Source organism: Peromyscus californicus, unplaced genomic scaffold (genome assembly GCF_007827085.1).
Source record: "Peromyscus californicus insignis strain IS unplaced genomic scaffold, ASM782708v3 Scaffold_4__1_contigs__length_199733344, whole genome shotgun sequence".
Taxonomy (NCBI): Eukaryota; Metazoa; Chordata; class Mammalia; order Rodentia; family Cricetidae; genus Peromyscus; species Peromyscus californicus.
Window position 1 is genome coordinate 50,403,162 of NW_026294562.1, and position 6,853 is coordinate 50,410,014.

Here is a 6,853-nt window from a genome sequence, read left to right on the forward strand (position 1 = left end):
TGTCAACATGTAGAAGAATGCAAATGGATCCATATCTGTCACCATGCACAAAACTTAAGTCCAAGTGGATCAAAGACCTCAACATAAATCCAGTTACTCTGGACATGATAGAAGAGAAAGTAGGAAGTAGTCTTGAACGCATTGGCACCGGAGATCACTTTCTAAATATAACACCAGTGGCACAGACACTGAAAGCAACAATTAATAAATGAAACCTCTTGAAACTGAGAAACTTTTGTAGGGCAAAGGACATGGTCAATAAGACAAAACGATAGCCTACAGAATGGGAAGATCTTCACAAACCCCACATCTGACAGAGGGCAGATCTCCAGAATATATAAAGAACTCAAGAAACGAGACATCAAAATATATAACAGTCCAATTAAAAAAATGGGCTATAGAGCTAAACAGACAATTCTCAACAGAAGAATCTCAAATGGCCAAAAGACATTTAAGGAATTGCTTAACATCCTTAGTCATCAGGGAAATGCAAATCAAAATGACTCTGAGATACCATCTTGCACCCGTCAGAATGGTTAAGATCAAAAACACTGAAGATAGCTTATGTTGGGGAAAAGGTGGAGCAAGGGGAACACTCCTCTACTGTTGGTGGGAATGCAAACTTGTACAGCCACTCTGGAAATCAGTATGGCAGTTTCTCAGAAAATTGGGAATCAATCTTCCTCAAGACCCTGCTATACCACTCTTGGGCATATACCCAAGGAATGCTCAATCATACCACAAGGACACATGGTCAACTATGTTCATAGCAACATTATTTGTAATAGCCAGAACCTGGAAACAACCTAGATGCCCCTCAACTGAAGAATAGATAAAGAAAATGTGGTATATATACATAATGGAGTACTACTCAGCAGAGAAAAACAATGGCATCATGAAATTTGCAGAGAAATGAATGGAACTAGAAATATTATCCTGAGTGAGGTAACCCAGACTCAGAAGGACAAACATGGTATGTACTCACTAATAAGTAGATACTATATCTAAAGCAAAGGATAACCAGACTGCAACCCACAGCTCCATGGAGGCTAGCTAGTAAGAAGGATCGTAGGAAGAATGCATGGCTCGCTCAGTGATGAAGAAATGGATGAGATCTACATGAGCAAACTGGGGGAGATGGGAGAGGTAATGGAGGGCAAGCATTGGGGGAAAGAGAGCTTAGGGGAGCGGGAGGTTGAGCTAGATCAGGAACAGAGTGGAAGAGCAAGGAAAGAGATACCATGGGAATAGGGAGAAACAGAGTGGTAGGGAGGTTCCCAGGAATCTGCAAGGATGACTCCACCATAGACTACTGACAATAGTCAAGAGGGTCCTGAGTTGGACTACTCTGGCCTACTCTGGTGATCAGATGGCTGAATATCCTGTCATCATAGAACCCTCATCCAGTGACTGATGGAAGCAGATGCAGTGATCCATGGCCGGGTCCCAGGCCAAACTCCAGGAGTCTAATCTATGAGACAGAGCAGGGGTTTTATGAGCAAGGGATATGGAGACCATAACTGGAAAAAGTACAGAGAAAACTAGCCAAACAAGTGGAAACACATGAACTGTGGGCCAATAGCTGATGAGCCCCCATGGTACTGGACAAGGCCCTCTGGATAAGTGAGACAGTTGTTTAGCTTGAATTGTGTAGGGGGTCCCAGGCAGTGAGACTGGGACCTGTCCTTAGTGCATGAGCCAGCTTTTTTGGAGCCCAGTGCCTATGGAGAGACACTTTGCACAGCCTTGGTGCTTGGAGGAGCGGCTTGGACCTGCCTCAACTGAATGTACCAGGCTCTGCTGACTCCCCATGGGAGACCTTGCCTTGGAGGAGGTGGGAATGGGGGTGGGTTGAGGAGAAAGGCAAGAGGAGGGAGAACAGGGGAATCTGTGGTTGGTATGTAAAATGAATAGAAGATGTCTTAATAAAAAAAAGAAAAACATATAAAAAAGATTTATAACTACCAAATGTGAACACTTGAGAATAAAAATGTATTTTGTTGCAGGGCGGGGTGAAGCCAATGAAATGTCCATTAAAAGCTTTGTGATTAAGTTGTTTTAAACTGCCCCAAATCATATGATTGTAAGTTTTCTATACAGTCATGGAATAACATGAAACAAGGACTGTGTAGCTTAAATGACATGGGATACATTAAACCAGGCTGATTGTGTGAATTAGTAGAGCTGAGATGTAGGTGTTGTACTTGGGGAAACTCAGGAACAAGGAAAAATGCTGTTGAGACTACACTCTTGTTTAGATCTGGTCTTTCTTTTGTCAGTATGAATTTTAGCTTTATGCTGGTATTTTAAACATTAACTATTATACAGGTTAATGGGATTCAATGTGATATATCCATACACTGTATGTTGCCTATGTCTGTCCTGTTGTTGTTACTGTTTGTTGTTGTTGTTAATACTAGCTAGAGTTATATGGCTAGAGAAACCTCAACTGAGAAAATGTCTCTATCAGATTGGAGTGTGGGCAGGCCTATGGAGCATTCTCTTGACCAACAATTGATGTAAAGGGCCTCTCCCACTGTGGGCAGTGCTACCCTTGGCTGGGTAGTCCTGGATATAAGAGAGCAGGTTGAGCAAGCCATGGGGCACAAAAGCTGCATTCTTCCATGGCCTGAGCTTCAATTTCTGCCTCCATTTCCTGCCTTGACTTAACTTCATGATGGCCTACAACTGTAAGTTAAAATAAACCCTTTGCTCCTCAAGGCGCTTTTGGTGATGATATTTATCACAGCAACAGAACCCTAACTAGGACAATATCAATCCACTCTCCTCCCCCCACTCCTCTTTCTCCCAGCCTCCTCCATCCATCCCAGTCTCTAATTGTTTCATCCTACTTTGATCTCATTGGGTCTTTTTTGAACATAATTATTTTTATTGATTATTTGGGAATTTTACACCATGTACTCCAATCCCACTAATTTCTGCCCTTCACCGTTATAGTGTCCTCCAAAGGAAAACTAAAAAAGAAATAATAAAAATAGGGTAAAAATACAAAATACGATAAGAATATTAATGAACAAAATAAACAAAAACAATAAAGGAAACAAACAAAAACCACATTGTTCCTCCATCTTCCCACTTCTCCATCACCTGTTCATTCATCTTAGTAGCACTGGGAGCTGCTGTGTAATTTATTAAGTGGCACAATGTTATTCATTAAGCAGCACTGTTTACTGTGCAAGAAAAGCCACGAGGTACAGCAAAACCCACTATAAGAGTTTATTAAGGGGAGGAAATAGAAGGGATGTGCGTAGGCCTATGGAAAGATCGTGCAGGAAGAGAGGGAGGGACATGTGGAATCTGCTTTCAAAGATTCTTCCTGCACATGTGTATATGGGCTTATGTAGCTATGCCACACATGAGCAAAGATTATGTGATCACGTAGTGCACGGATTACATAGGACATAAGGCTCTGATATGACTAAACTTCTTGCCAGCACATGATCGATCATGGGGGAGTGGCTAGGAATTCTAACACTGTGTATCACACAGTGTACCCTTTTGTCCAAACAGCTTTACTTGTAAATGATCATTGTGTAATGTGTTGTTGGTCAGGTACAAGGCCTCTAGCTTTTGGTACACCATCAGTACTGGACCCTCACTGAAACTCCTCTCGGATATCCTGCTGTTACCCCTAGTCATGGAGATCCTCAGAGTGGTCCCTTCATGCACTCCAGCAGGTCATAGATGAGGTAGATGATGGGCCAACTCAAAGCCCTGAATGTGTGTCTGTGTAGTAGCTGAGTTAGTCTGACTGGGTTGTTATTCGAATTGCTAAACGGTCTTATTAATAAAAAAAAACCCAGAGCCTGATATTGGGGTGAAAGCTGATAGACCAGAGAAACAGAAAAAAGCCAGCTAACCTCACCTCATCAACTCCTCAGCCTCCAGAGAAAGCTACTTCCTGTATACCCATGCATATATGCCTTGTGTGCGCTGCAATCTTACTTCCTTTCCACATCCAGCTACATCACTTCCTCTCTCTGCCCAGTTCTATCATTTTCTGTCTGTCTGTACAGACCTCCAGACCTCTGTGGTTAGTGCTGGGATTAAAGGCATGTACCACCATGCCTGGCTGTGTTCCCAGTGTGGCCTTGAACTCACAGAGATCTGAATGGATCTCTGCCTCCTGAATGCTAAGGTCAAAGGCGTGTACTACCACTGCCTAACCTCTATGTTTAATATAGTGGCTGGCTCTGTCCTGTGATCGCCAGACAGGCTGTATTAGGGCACACAAATAATATATCACCACACTAGACTGCTGTGACCACTCCCCTCAGAGTGAGAATCAGAGACAGCTCTCTCACACTCCTGGTGAGGGGTGATCCCAGCTTTCCCAAGTGGAGGAAGGAAGGGGGCAGATCTTCTATTAGGGGTAGGACCAGCTCTCCAGTGCCAGGGTTATCAGGTTCCATTATCCCAGGGCCAGTGAGGGGTGGGGTCAATCTGGAACACAGACCCCAGCTGTGGCAGGACCATGGATTCTGGATCCCGACATGGCCAGCAGCAGCAGTTTGGACCCAGATGTCACTATGGCCCTGATGGCAGCACAGGCCTCTCAGATTGGCATGGGACCAGAAACAACATGGTCCTTGGACTTTGACATGGCCCCAGGTGGTGGCCCAGACCACAGGCAGAAGCATGGCTTTTGATGGTAACAGGAGCCATGGACCTCAACACAGGCCCTGGCTGCAGCAGGTTCACATACCCAGACATGGTCCTTCGTAGCAGCCCAGGACTGGATATGACCTTGGCCTTGGGTGGCAAGCAGGCCTCCCACATCAGCCCATTCCTCCATGCCTTTACCTCTCAGATCTGACTCTCTCCATACAACATGAACAATTCCGCCCCTCTTATTCTCCAATACCCCGTCACATATTTGCTTGCCACAATGGCATCCAACCACCCAGTCCTATTGGTGCTAGACAGGCCCATGGCTTCTTCCTTCCACCTAGGGCAAAGCCCCTGGGCAAGTATGTGTGTGTCCATCTCCAACCATCCTGTCCTAATGGTGCCTAGCTGGCCCATGGTTTCTTCTCGTCATTGGGGCTCTTAGTTTCTTTGTTTGTTTCTACGTATGAGAGAACACTGTGTTCTTGTGTCTTTCTTATTTTATTGACTTGATGCCTCCATATTCTATATATATTTTTTCTGAAAATGAGAGGATTCCACTTTTCTTTATGGTCAAGTATTACTTGATTCTGTATATATGCCATTAATTCCTTATCTACTCACTAGTTGATGGACTTTTGGGCTGAGTCCATATCATTAGCATGTAAAAAGCAGGGAGAGATTGGTGTCTTACAGATAGAGTACTATGATTGCAATCCCTCAGATGGTCCTCTGTGAGGTTGAGTGAGGTAAACAACAGGAAGCAGATGGCCAACACAGGACTCTTGGTGATGTTTCTGTCACATGCCTACATAGGAGCAAGTCAGTCTTTATGAGAACTGTACAGTCTATGTAGTAGAAAGGGCAATAACTGTTGTGATTTTTCTCTGAAAATATGCAAATTTAAGAAGAAACCATACCTCATCCTAGGTTCTTATTTTGTCTCTGAGAAGGAGCCCAGTGAGGAGAATGAGAGGAACTGAGCTATGGGAAGGTCAGTGTATATAAAGCTAAAGGAAAGGCAAAAGTGGAAAACGCCATGCCTAAAGTCTTGCCATGAGTTATCAATTAGCATTTTCCTTTTTAATCTGAGAGGAAATCACCCAGATTTCTTTGGCTGAGGATCATTGCTTTAACATCACTAACACTGTCCACATTGCTGAGGTCAGTTGTAAAACATCATGATTTATTTGAACTGGTTCCTTGGACTATAAGGAGATCTACAGTGTGTCTTTAGTTAAAACAGACAGAAATTGGATATGTTTCTATCTATTCTCAGAAACCATGAATCCCTTGTGGCTTGATATTGGCACTGATGGTAACAGATTTGAAAGTGTTCTGTTTTTTTCTCTGGTACCAAAAGTAGCAGCTGGACACACAAGGATTACACAGACAACATACTACTGACCATGAACTTCCCAAGGAGTGAGAAGGACTTCCAGCTAGGCCAGCCGGTGGTTGGGTCCTACCCTCCTGGAACAGCAGAAGCTGCTGATCTTTCTGAAGGGTCCCGGGGGTAAGTGAGCATGAGAACAGTACATACAACTGGGGAAAAGACTGCTTCCTGGCTAAACTATGGTGGTAGGTAATTTTAGTTCTCTATTTCATTAATTCATACCCTATTCGTCCCTAACAATCACTTACTATATGATTGGTTGTGTCTCAGCCTTGAAGGGGGTCTGTAATAAGTGAAGGCACTCAATTAAAAATGAGTGGTATTCTTCTGTAAATTGGTGCAGAAATGTGAGAGAGGGTCCTGATGAAATGATGAGACTTCAACTCAATTTTGTTTCTAAATATATAACCAGACTAGTGTGTGTATCCCCAAATGCATCCAGTGGTTATATCCTCAATTACTGTGCATAATTGGAGTAAATATACTGAGAAATTGGTAGAATCTCCACATTGGTTTCCTGGCCTGTGGAGTGAGGTATATTGTGGTTAGAAAGGCCAGTAGAAGCTGTTATATGTGCTTCTACTTGAGAAAATAGTGAGTCAAGGTCAGTAATCATGTCCTTGGAAAAATTACAGAGAGAGTGCCACCACCAAGAATTTGAAAGATGCAAGGTAATGGTTTCAACTACATCTCTGTTTAACTTTCCTGTTTGGCCTGTGCAGAAGACAGATAAACCTTAGAGCATGACAGTTTTGTCTAATTAGGTGGTGGATCAAATTGCTGCTGCTATACAATGTGAATTCTTTCTTTCTTTCTTTCTTTCTTTCT